Source organism: Taudactylus pleione, unplaced genomic scaffold (assembly GCF_031769625.1).
Source record: "Taudactylus pleione unplaced genomic scaffold, aTauple2 ptg000620l, whole genome shotgun sequence".
Classification (NCBI taxonomy): Eukaryota; Metazoa; Chordata; class Amphibia; order Anura; family Myobatrachidae; genus Taudactylus; species Taudactylus pleione.
Window position 1 is genome coordinate 937,501 of NW_028285022.1, and position 12,500 is coordinate 950,000.

General features: G+C 49.8%; 1 protein-coding gene across 1 annotated transcript in view; it reads left to right on the forward strand.

Annotated features, from left to right (window-relative positions):
* Positions 1 to 12,500, forward strand: part of LOC148479330 (uncharacterized) — a 212,260-nt gene that overhangs the window by 177,056 nt on the left and 22,704 nt on the right. The window lies entirely within an intron of this gene.

The following is a 12,500-nucleotide window of genomic DNA, read 5'->3' on the forward strand; positions in this document are numbered from 1 at the left end:
GACATGCAGTGGGGTCTGCACTGTAGCGGTTACTTGTCAGTGACATGGCAGTGGGTTCTGCACAGTAGCGGTTACCTGTCAGTGACATGGCAGTGGGGGCTGCACTGTAGCGATTACCTGTCAGTGACATGGCAGTGGGGGCTGCACTGTAGCGATTACCTGTCAGTGACATGGCAGTGGGGGCTGCACTGTAGCGATTACTTGTCAGTGACATGGCAGTGGGTTCTGCACAGTAGCGGTTACCTGTCAGTGACATGGCAGTGGGGGCTGCAGCGTAGCGGTTACCTGTCGGTGACATGGCAGTGGGGGCTGCACCGTAGCGGTTACCTGTCAGTGACATGGCAGTGGGTTCTGCAGCGTAGCGGTTACCTGTCAGTGACATGGCAGTGGGGGCTGCAGCGTAGCGGTTACCTGTCGGTGACATGGCAGTGGGGGCTGCAGCGTAGCGGTTACCTGTCGGTGACATGGCAGTGGGGGCTGCAGCGCAGCGTTACCTGTCGGTGACATGGCAGTGGGGGCTGCAGCGTAGCAGTTACCTGTCGGTGACATGGCAGTGGGGGCTGCAGCGTAGCGGTTACCTGTCGGTGACATGGCAGTGGGGGCTGCAGCGTAGCGGTTACCTGTCGGTGACATGGCAGTGGGGGCTGCAGCGTAGCGGTTACCTGTCGGTGACATGGCAGTGGGGGCTGCAGCGTAGCGTTACCTGTCGGTGACATGGCAGTGGGGGCTGCAGCGTAGCGGTTACCTGTCGGTGACATGGCAGTGGGGGCTGCAGCGTAGCGGTTACCTGTCGGTGACATGGCAGTGGGGGCTGCAGCGTAGCGGTTACCTGTCGGTGACATGGCAGTGGGGGCTGCACCGTAGCGGTTACCTGTCGGTGACATGGCAGTGGGGGCTGCAGCTTAGCGGTTACCTGTCGGTGACTTGGCAGTGGGGGCTGCAGCGTAGCGGTTACCTGTCGGTGACATGGCAGTGGGGGCTGCAGCTTAGTGGTTACCTGTCGGTGACATGGCAGTGGGGGCTGCACCGTAGCGGTTACCTGTCGGTGACATGGCAGTGAGGGCTGCACCGTAGCGGTTACCTGTCAGTGACATGGCAGTGGGTTCTGCAGCGTAGCGGTTACCTGTCAGTGACATGGCAGTGGGGGCTGCAGCGTAGTGGTTACCTGTCGCTGACATGGCAGTGGGGGCTGCAGCGTAGCGGTTACCTGTCGGTGACATGGCAGTGGGGGCTGCAGCGTAGCGTTACCTGTCAGTGACATGGCAGTGGGGGCTGCAGCGTAGCAGTTACCTGTCGGTGACATGGCAGTGGGGGCTGCAGCGTAGCGGTTACCTGTCGGTGACATGGCAGTGGGGGCTGCACCGTAGCGGTTACCTGTCGGTGACATGGCAGTGGGGGCTGCAGCGTAGCGGTTACCTGTCGGTGACATGGCAGTGGGGGCTTCAGCTTAGCGGTTACCTGTCGGTGACTTGGCAGTGGGGGCTGCAGCGTAGCGGTTACGTGTCGGTGACATGGCAGTGGGGGCTGCAGCGTAGCGGTTACCTGTCGGTGACATGGCAGTGGGGGCTGCACCGTAGCGGTTACCTGTCGGTGACATGGCAGTGGGGGCTGCACCGTAGCGGTTACCTGTCGGTGACATGGCAGTGGGGGCTGCACCGTAGCGGTTACCTGTCGGTGACATGGCAGTGGGGGCTGCACCGTAGCGGTTACCTGTCGGTGACATGGCAGTGGGGGCTGCACCGTAGCGGTTACCTGTCGGTGACATGGCAGTGGGGGCTGCAGCGTAGGGACTGGTCTCAGGACGGTATACTGTATATCAATCATAAATATATGGTAAAACCTCAGAAAACTGAGGGTTACCGTAATACACATGGTACCTACAGTATATGTACTAAAATGATTTGCAGCAGATATCTGAGACCTGCGGCACCGGGTCCTCAGAGGATGCTATGGCGCTGCCATGTGCACGTACAGTATGCAGCCACCTCCGGACACCACAGCTTATCAGGGGTGAGGTCAACAGTTATCCCGTCTCCATGCATAAGGTCATAATGGTGTCCTGCTTAGCCTGTCAATGGCGACCATGTCTACACAAATGACCTGTAAACATGATAGTATGTCGACCTAAACTCCCTAGTGGCCCAGCAGTCACTTAGCTGGTCCCAGCATCAGCAGCATCTCTAACGCCATCCCGATGGTCATGTGACTGGCGGCAGCTCCTACCCTCTAAGTCCAAGAGGGCACAGTCCCGAGCATGTGCATTTCAGCTTGCAGGCTTTGGGACATCCTAGGCACTGCTTGTGCACATGTGCCAGTCCCGCAATAGGACCCGCAAGGCTATGGGACCGGCACATGCATTGGCTGCAGCCACTAGAAACCATGCAGGGCTGTTGGAAAGAGGAGTTTCTCCTATTGGACGCAATCTCTTTATTAATTGTGGCCCAGACTGGCAGTCCCAGGGGTAGAAAACACCTCCCTTTGGTTCTGCCTATCCTGTGTGTGACTGGCAGGTAGTGGTCCAATGGGAACCCACTGACTCACTGGAAGTGGCAGATATTACTGGGTGGGGCTGCTGCCCCTGTGTCAAATTCACCAATGCGCATGACTCTGCAGCATTCCTATTAGTGTTTTCCCCCTAACCCTCCCTCTAGTGCTTAACCCTACTCACCCCCTCTTTCTGGTGCTTAACCCTAAACTCCCCCCAACCCCCCCCCTTTTGGTGCTTAACCCTATACTGCTCCCCCCTCTCCTAGTGCTTAACCCTATACTCCGCCCCCCCCACTCTCTAGTGCCTAACCCAATACTCCCCCCCCCCCCCCCCCCCCGACCCCTCGAGGCAAACCTAACCTTGGCTGTCAGCCTTCTAAGAATGGTGATATTTCAAATATTAACATTATGAACATGTCGACTTCCTGATGAAATGCTGACATGGTGACTGTCGACCAAGTAACCAGATTCCCTCTCCAGAGCCTCTGCCTTACAGATGTCGCAGGGTTGGGTACGGGATGCCGGCAGTCAGAATTCGGACAGGGCTATCATACCGACCCCTGTTATGTATGCTAACTCCCCCCTCTCCCTACCCTAACCTCTCCTTCCAGTGCCTGACCCTAACCACTCCCTCTAGTGCCTGACCCTAATCTCTCCCTTCCCAGTGCCTGACCCTAACCTCTCCCTGCCCAGTGCCTGACCCTAACCTCTCCCTGCCCAGTGCCTGACCCTAACCTCTCCCTGCCCAGTGCCTGACCCTAACCTCTCCCTGCCCAGTGCCTGACCCTAACCTCTCCCTGCCCAGTGCCTGACCCTAACCTCTCCCTGCCCAGTGCCTGACCCTAACCTCTCCCTGCCCAGTGCCTGACCCTAACCTTTCCCTGCCCAGTGCCTGACCCTAACCTCTTCCTCCCCAGTGCCTGACCATAACCTCTCCCTTCCTAGTGCCTGACCTTAATCTTTCCCTCCCCAGTACCTGGCCCTAACCTCTCCCTCCCCAGTGCCTGACCTAACCTCTCCCTGCCCAGTACCTGACCTAACCTCTCCCTTCCTAGTGCCTGACCCTAACCTCTCCCTTTCTAGTGCCTGACCCTAACCTCTCCCTCCCCAGTGCCTGACCCTAACCTCTCTCTTCCTAGTGCCTGACCCTACCCTCTCCCTCCCCAGTGCCTGACCTAACCTCTCCCTCCCCAGTGCCTGACCATAACCTCTCCCTCTAGTGCCAGACCCTAACCTCTCCCCCCCAGTGCCTGACCCTAACCTCTCCCTCCCCATTGCCTGACCCTAACCTCTCCCTCCCCAGTGCCTGACCCTAACCAGACAGTCCTCTGCATTTCCGGAGTGTCCAGAGTAATCCCGGATGGGTGGCAATCCTAATATGTACACCCTGATATGTACACCCTGATATGTACACCCTAATATGTACACCCTAATATGTACACCCACACCTGCATTGTAGAATGGTGCAAAGTTACTGGCTTCTTTTTTGCTTTGCTCCCAGTTCAGAATCTGACTCATAATTGCTGACTTTTGAGTGCCCGGTCTGCGATGTGGGTTGGGTGCCAATGTCTTGTGTGGCTGTGCGGGGGGGTGATGCGTCACTCATTAATTACAGCATTGTGTGTCTCCTAACACGGTGTGTGTGTCCTCAGGTGTGTGCTATCACTGTGTGTGTCCTCAGGTGTGTCCTATCACTGTATCTGTATCCTCAGATGTGTCCTATCACTGTATCTGTATCCTCAGGTGTGTGCTATCACTGTATCTGTATCCTCAGGTGTGTCCTATCACTGTATCTGTATCCTCAGATGTGTCCTATCACTGTATCTGTATCCTCAGGTGTGTGCTATCACTGTATCTGTATCCTCAGGTGTGTCCTATCACTGTATCTGTATCCTCAGGTGTGTCCTATCACTGTATCTGTATCCTCAGATGTGTCCTATCACTGTATCTGTATCCTCAGGTGTGTATTATCACTGTATCTGTATCCTCAGGTGTGTCCTATCACTGTGTGTGTCCTCAGGTGTGTCCTATCACTGTATCTGGATACTCAGGTGTGTCCTATCACTGTATCTGTATCCTCAGGTGTGTCCTATCACTGTGTGTGTCCTCAGGTGTGTCCTATCACTGTATCTGTATCCTCAGGTGTGTCCTATCACTGTGTGTGTCCTCAGGTGTGTCCTATCACTGTATCTGTATCCTCAGGTGTGTCCTATCACTGTATCTGTATCCTCAGGTGTGTCCTATCACTGTGTGTGTCCTCAGGTGTGTCCTATCACTGTATCTGTATCCTCAGGTGTGTCCTATCACTGTGTGTGTCCTCAGGTGTGTCCTATCACTGTATCTGTATCCTCAGGTGTGTCCTATCACTGTATCTGTATCCTCGGGTGTGTCCTATCACTGTATCTGTATCCTCAGGTGTGTCCTATCACTGTATCTGTATCCTCAGGTGTGTCCTATTACTGTGTGTGTCCTATCACTGTATCTGTATCCTCAGGTGTGTCCTATCACTGTGTGTGTCCTCAGGTGTGTCCTATCACTGTATCTGTATCCTCAGGTGTGTCCTATCACTGTGTGTGTCCTCAGGTGTATCCTATTACTGTGTGTGTCCTATCACTGTATCTGTATCCTCAGGTGTGTACTATCACTGTGTGTGTCCTCAGGTGTGTCCAATCACTGTATCTGTATCCTCAGGTGTGTCCTATCACTGTATCTGTATCCTCAGGTGTGTCCTATCTCTGTATCTGTATCCTCAGGTGTGTCCTATCACTGTGTGTGTCCTCAGGTGTGTCCTATTACTGTGTGTGTCCTATCACTGTATCTGTATCCTCAGGTGTGTACTATCACTGTGTGTGTCCTCAGGTGTGTCCAATCACTGTATCTGTATCCTCAGGTGTGTCCTATCACTGTATCTGTATCCTCAGGTGTGTCCTATCTCTGTATCTGTATCCTCAGGTGTGTCCTATCACTGTGTGTGTCCTCAGGTGTGTCCTATTACTGTGTGTGTCCTATCACTGTATCTGTATCCTCAGGTGTGTCCTATCACTGTGTGTGTATCCTCAGGTGTGTCCTATCACTGTATCTGTATCCTCAGGTGTGTCCTATCTCTGTATCTGTATCCTCAGGTGTGTCCTATCTCTGTATCTGTATCCTCAGGTGTGTCCTATCACTGTGTGTGTCCTCAGGTGTGTCCTATTACTGTGTGTGTCCTATCACTGTATCTGTATCCTCAGGTGTGTACTATCACTGTGTGTGTCCTCAGGTGTGTCCAATCACTGTATCTGTATCCTCAGGTGTGTCCTATCACTGTATCTGTATCCTCAGGTGTGTCCTATCTCTGTATCTGTATCCTCAGGTGTGTCCTATCACTGTGTGTGTCCTCAGGTGTGTCCTATTACTGTGTGTGTCCTATCACTGTATCTGTATCCTCAGGTGTGTCCTATCACTGTGTGTGTATCCTCAGGTGTGTCCTATCACTGTATCTGTATCCTCAGGTGTGTCCTATCTCTGTATCTGTATCCTCAGGTGTGTCCTATCACTGTGTGTGTCCTATCACTGTGTGTGTCCTCAGGTGTGTCCTATTACTGTGTGTGTCCTATCACTGTATCTGTATCCTCAGGTGTGTCCTATCACTGTGTGTGTCCTCAGGTGTGTCCTATTACTGTGTGTGTCCTATCACTGTATCTGTATCCTCAGGTGTGTGCTATCACTGTATCTGTATCCTCAGATGTGTTCTATCACTGTATCTGTATCCTCAGGTGTGCCCTATCACTGTATCTGTATCCTCAGGTGTGTCCTATCTCTGTATCTGTATCCTCAGGTGTGTCCTATCACTGTATCTGTATCCTCAGGTGTGTCCTATCACTGTATCTGTATCCTCAGGTGTGTCCTATCACTATCTGTATCCTCAGGTGTGTCCTATCACTGTGTGTGTCCTATCACTGTGCGTGTCCTCAGGTGTGTCCTATTACTGTGTGTGTCCTATCACTGTATCTGTATCCTCAGGTGTGTCCTATCACTGTGTGTGTCCTCAGGTGTGTCCTATCACTGTATCTGTATCCTCAGGTGTGTCCTATCACTGTGTGTGTCCTCAGGTGTGTCCTATCACTGTATCTGTATCTTCAGGTGTGTCCTATCACTGTGTGTGTCCTCAGGTGTGTCCTATCACTGTATCTGTATCCTCAGGTGTGTCCTATCACTGTGTGTGTCCTCAGGTGTGTCCTATCACTGTGTGTGTCCTCAGGTGTGTCCTATCACTGTGTGTGTCCTCAGGTGTGTCCTATGACTGTGTGTGTCCTCAGGTGTGTCCTATCACTGTGTGTGTCCTCAGGTGTGTCCTATGACTGTGTGTGTCCTCAGGTGTGTCCTATCACTGTGTGTGTCCTCAGGTGTGTCCTATCACTGTGTGTGTCCTATCACTGTGTGTGTCCTATCACTGTGCGTGTCCTCAGGTGTGTCCTTTTACTGTGTGTGTCCTATCACTGTATCTGTATCCTCAGGTGTGTCCTATCACTGTATCTGTATCCTCAGGTGTGTCCTATCACTGTATCTGTATCCTCAGGTGTGTCCTATCACTGTATCTGTATCCTCAGGTGTGTCCTATCACTGTATCTGTATCCTCAGGTGTGTCCTATCACTGTGTGTGTCCTCAGGTGTGTCCTATCACTGTATCTGTATCCTCAGGTGTGTCCTATCACTGTGTGTGTCCTCAGGTGTATCCTATCACTGTGTGTGTCCTCAGGTGTGTCCTATCACTGTGTGTGTCCTATCACTGTGTGTGTCCTCAGGTGTGTCCTATTACTGTGTGTGTCCTATCACTGTATCTGTATCCTCAGGTGTGTCCTATCACTGTATCTGTATCCTCAGGTGTGTCCTATCTCTGTATCTGTATCCTCAGGTGTGTCCTATCACTGTATCTGTATCCTCAGGTGTGTCCTATTACTGTGTGTGTCCTATCACTGTATCTGTATCCTCAGGTGTGTCCTATCACTGTGTGTGTCCTCAGGTGTGTCCTATTACTGTGTGTGTCCTATCACTGTATCTGTATCCTCAGGTGTGTCCTATCACTGTGTGTGTCCTCAGGTGTGTCCTATCACTGTATCTGTATCCTCAGGTGTGTCCTATCACTGTGTGTGTCCTCAGGTGTGTCCTATCACTGTATCTGTATCTTCAGGTGTGTCCTATCACTGTGTGTGTCCTCAGGTGTGTCCTATCACTGTATCTGTATCTTCAGGTGTGTCCTATCACTGTGTGTGTCCTCAGGTGTGTCCTATTACTGTGTGTGTCCTATCACTGTATCTGTATCCTCAGGTGTGTCCTATCACTGTGTGTGTCCTCAGGTGTGTCCTATCACTGTGTGTGTCCTATCACTGTGTATGTCCTCAGGTGTGTCCTATCACTGTGTGTGTCCTCAGGTGTGTCCTATGACTGTGTGTGTCCTCAGGTGTGTCCTATGACTGTGTGTGTCCTATGACTGTGTGTGTCCAATGACTGTGTGTGTCCTCAGTTGTGTCCTATCACTGTGTGTGTCCTATCACTGTGTGTGTCCTCAGGTGTGTCCTTTTACTGTGTGTGTCCTATCACTGTATCTGTATCCTCAGGTGTGTCCTATCACTGTATCTGTATCCTCAGGTGTGTCCTATCACTGTGTGTGTCCTCAGGTGTGTCCTATCACTGTATCTGTATCCTCAGGTGTGTCCTATCACTGTGTGTGTCCTCAGGTGTATCCTATCACTGTGTGTGTCCTCAGGTGTGTCCTATCACTGTATCTGGATACTCAAGTGTGTCCTATCACTGTATCTGTATCCTCAGGTGTGTCCTATCACTGTGTGTGTCCTCAGGTGTGTCCTATCACTGTGTGTGTTCCTCAGGTGTGTCCTATCACTGTGTGTGTCCTATCACTGTGTGTGTCCTCAGGTGTGTCCTATCACTGTGTGTGTCCTCAGGTGTGTCCTATCACTGTGTGTGTTCCTCAGGATTGTCCTATCACTGTGTGTGTGTCCTATCACTGTGTGTGTTCCTCAGGTGTGTCCTATCACTGTGTGTGTCCTATCACTGTGTGTGTTCCTCAGGACACACACAGTGATAGGACATACCAGAGGAACACATACAGTGATAGGACACACACAGTGATAGGACACACCTGAGGACACACACAGTGATAGGACACACACAGTGATAGGACACACCTATCACTGTGTGTATCCTCAGGTGTGTCCTATCACTGTGTGTGTCCTCAGGTGTGTCCTATCACTGTATCTGTATCTTCAGGCGTGTCCTATCACTGTGTGTGTCCTCAGGTATGTCCTATCACTGTATCTGTATCCTCAGGTGTGTCCTATCACTGTGTGTGTCCTCAGGTGTGTCCTATCACTGTGTGTGTCCTATCACTGTGTGTGTCCTCAGGTGTGTCCTATCACTGTGTGTGTCCTCAGGTGTGTCCTATCACTGTGTGTGTTCCTCAGGATTGTCCTATCACTGTGTGTGTGTCCTATCACTGTGTGTGTTCCTCAGGTGTGTCCTATCACTGTGTGTGTCCTATCACTGTGTGTGTTCCTCAGGACACACACAGTGATAGGACACACCAGAGGAACACACACAGTGATAGGACACACACAGTGATAGGACACACCTGAGGACACACACAGTGATAGGACACACACAGTGATAGGACACACCTATCACTGTGTGTATCCTCAGGTGTGTCCTATCACTGTGTGTGTCCTCAGGTGTGTCCTATCACTGTATCTGTATCTTCAGGCGTGTCCTATCACTGTGTGTGTCCTCAGGTGTGTCCTATCACTGTATCTGTATCCTCAGGTGTGTCCTATCACTGTGTGTGTCCTCAGGTGTGTCCTATCACTGTGTGTGTCCTCAGGTGTGTCCTATCACTGTGTGTGTCCTCAGGTGTGTCCTATCACTGTGTGTGTCCTCAGGTGTGTCCTATCACTGTGTGTGTCCTCAGGTGTGTCCTATGACTGTGTGTGTCCTCAGGTGTGTCCTATCACTGTGTGTGTCCTCAGGTGTGTCCTATCACTGTGTCTCCTCAGGTGTGTCCTATGACTGTGTGTGTCCTATGACTGTGTGTGTCCAATGACTGTGTGTGTCCTCAGGTGTGTCCTATCACTGTGTGTGTCCTCAGGTGTGTCCTTTCACTGTGTGTGTCCTATCACTGTGTGTGTCCTCAGGTGTGTCCTATTACTGTGTGTGTCCTATCACTGTATCTGTATCCTCAGGTGTGTCCTATCACTGTGTGTGTCCTCAGGTGTATCCTATCACTGTGTGTGTCCTCAGGGGTGTCCAATCACTGTATCTGGATACTCAGGTGTGTCCTATCACTGTATCTGTATCCTCAGGTGTGTCCTATCACTGTGTGTGTTCCTCAGGTGTGTCCTATCACTGTGTGTGTCCTATCACTGTGTGTGTCCTCAAGTGTGTCCTATCACTGTGTGTGTTCCACAGGATTGTCCTATCACTGTGTGTGTGTCCTATCACTGTGTGTGTTCCTCAGGTGTGTCCTATCACTGTGTGTGTTCCTCAGGACACACACAGTGATAGGACACACCAGAGGAACACACACAGTGATAGGACACACCTGTGGACACACACAGTGATAGGACACACACAGTGATAGGACACACCTATCACTGTGTGTGTCCTCAGGTGTGTCCTATCACTGTGTGTGTCCTATCACTGTGTGTATCCTCAGGTGTGTCCTATCATTGTGTGTGTTCCTCAGGTTGGAATACATTACACACATATATATGTCACACATACCGTACACATACATTACACACATACATATGTCACACATACAGTACACACAAACATTACACACATACATATGTCACACATACAGTACACACATACATACACACATACATATGTCACACATACATACACACATACATATGTCACACATACAGTACACACAGATATTACACACATACATATGTCACACATACAGTACACACATACATATGTCACGCTGTGACATGGTTACTGTATATAAAGGAGACGCTGTGACATGGTTACTGTATATAAAGGAGACGCTGTGACATGGTTACTGTATATGAAGGAGACGCTGTGACATGGTTACTGTATATAAAGGAGACGCAGTGACATTACTGTATATAAAGGAGACGCTGTGACATGGTTACTGTATATAAAGGAGACGCAGTGACATTACTGTATATAAAGGAGACGCAGTGACATTACTGTATATGAAGGAGACGCTGTGACATGGTTACTGTATATAAAGGAGACGCTGTGACATGATTACTGTATATAAAGGAGACGCTGTGACATGGTTACTGTATATGAAGGAGACGCTGTGACATGGTTACTGTATATAAAGGAGATGCTGTGACATGATTACTGTATATGAAGGAGATGCTGTGACATGGTTACTGTATATGAAGGAGACGCTGTGACATGGTTACTGTATATAAAGGAGATGCTGTGACATGGTTACTGTATATGAAGGAGATGCTGTGACATGGTTACTGTATATGAAGGAGACGCTGTGACATGATTACTGTATATAAAGGAGACGCAGTGACATTACTGTATATAAAGGAGACGCCGTGACATGGTTACTGTATATAAAGGAGACGCTGTGACATGGTTACTGTATATAAAGGAGACGCTGTGACAAGGTTACTGTATATAAAGGAGACGCTGTGACATGGTTACTGTATATAAAGGAGACGCTGTGACATGGTTACTGTATATAAAGGAGACGCTGTGACATGGTTACTGTACATAAAGGAGACGCTGTGACATGGTTACTGTACATAAAGGAGACGCTGTGACATGGTTACTGTATATAAAGGAGACGCTGTGACATGGTTACTGTATATAAAGGAGACGCTGTGACATGGTTACTGTATATAAAGGAGACGCTGTGACATGGTTACTGTATATAAAGGAGACGCTGTGACATGGTTACTGTATATGAAGGAGACGCTGTGACATGGTTACTGTATATAAAGGAGACTCTGACATGGTTACTGTATATGAAGGAGACGCCGTGACATGGTTACTGTATATGAAGGAGACGCCGTGACATGGTTACTGTATATAAAGGAGACGCCGTGACATGGTTACTGTATATAATGGAGACGCCGTGACATGGTTACTGTATATAATGGAGACGCCGTGACATGGTTACTGTATATAAAGGAGACGCCGTGACATGGTTACTGTATATGAAGGAGACGCCGTGACATGGTTACTGTATATAAAGGAGACGCCGTGACATGGTTACTGTATATAAAGGAGACGCCGTGACATGGTTACTGTATATAAAGGAGACGCCGTGACATGGTTACTGTATATAAAGGAGACGCCGTGACATGGTTACTGTATATAAAGGAGACGCCGTGACATGGTTACTGTATATAAAGGAGACGCCGTGACATGGTTACTGTATATAAAGGAGACGCCGTGACATGGTTACTGTATATAAAGGAGACGCCGTGACATGGTTACTGTATATAAAGGAGACGCCGTGACATGGTTACTGTATATAAAGGAGACGCCCTGACATGGTTACTGTATATAAAGGAGACGCCCTGACATGGTTACTGTACATAAAGGAGACGCCCTGACATGGTTACTGTACATGAAGGAGACGCCGTGACATGGTTACTGTACATGAAGGAGACGCCGTGACATGGTTACTGTACATGAAGGAGACGCCGTGACATGGTTACTGTATATAAAGGAGACGCCGTGACATGGTTACTGTATATAAAGGAGACGCCGTGACATGGTTACTGTACATGAAGGAGACGCCGTGACATGGTTACTGTATATAAAGGAGACGCTGTGACATGGTTACTGTATATGAAGGAGACGCTGTGACATGGTTACTGTATATAAAGGAGACGCAGTGACATTACTGTATATAAAGGAGACGCTGTGACATTACTGTATATAAAGGAGACGCTGTGACATGGTTACTGTATATAAAGGAGACTCTGACATGGTTACTGTATATAAAGAAGATGCCG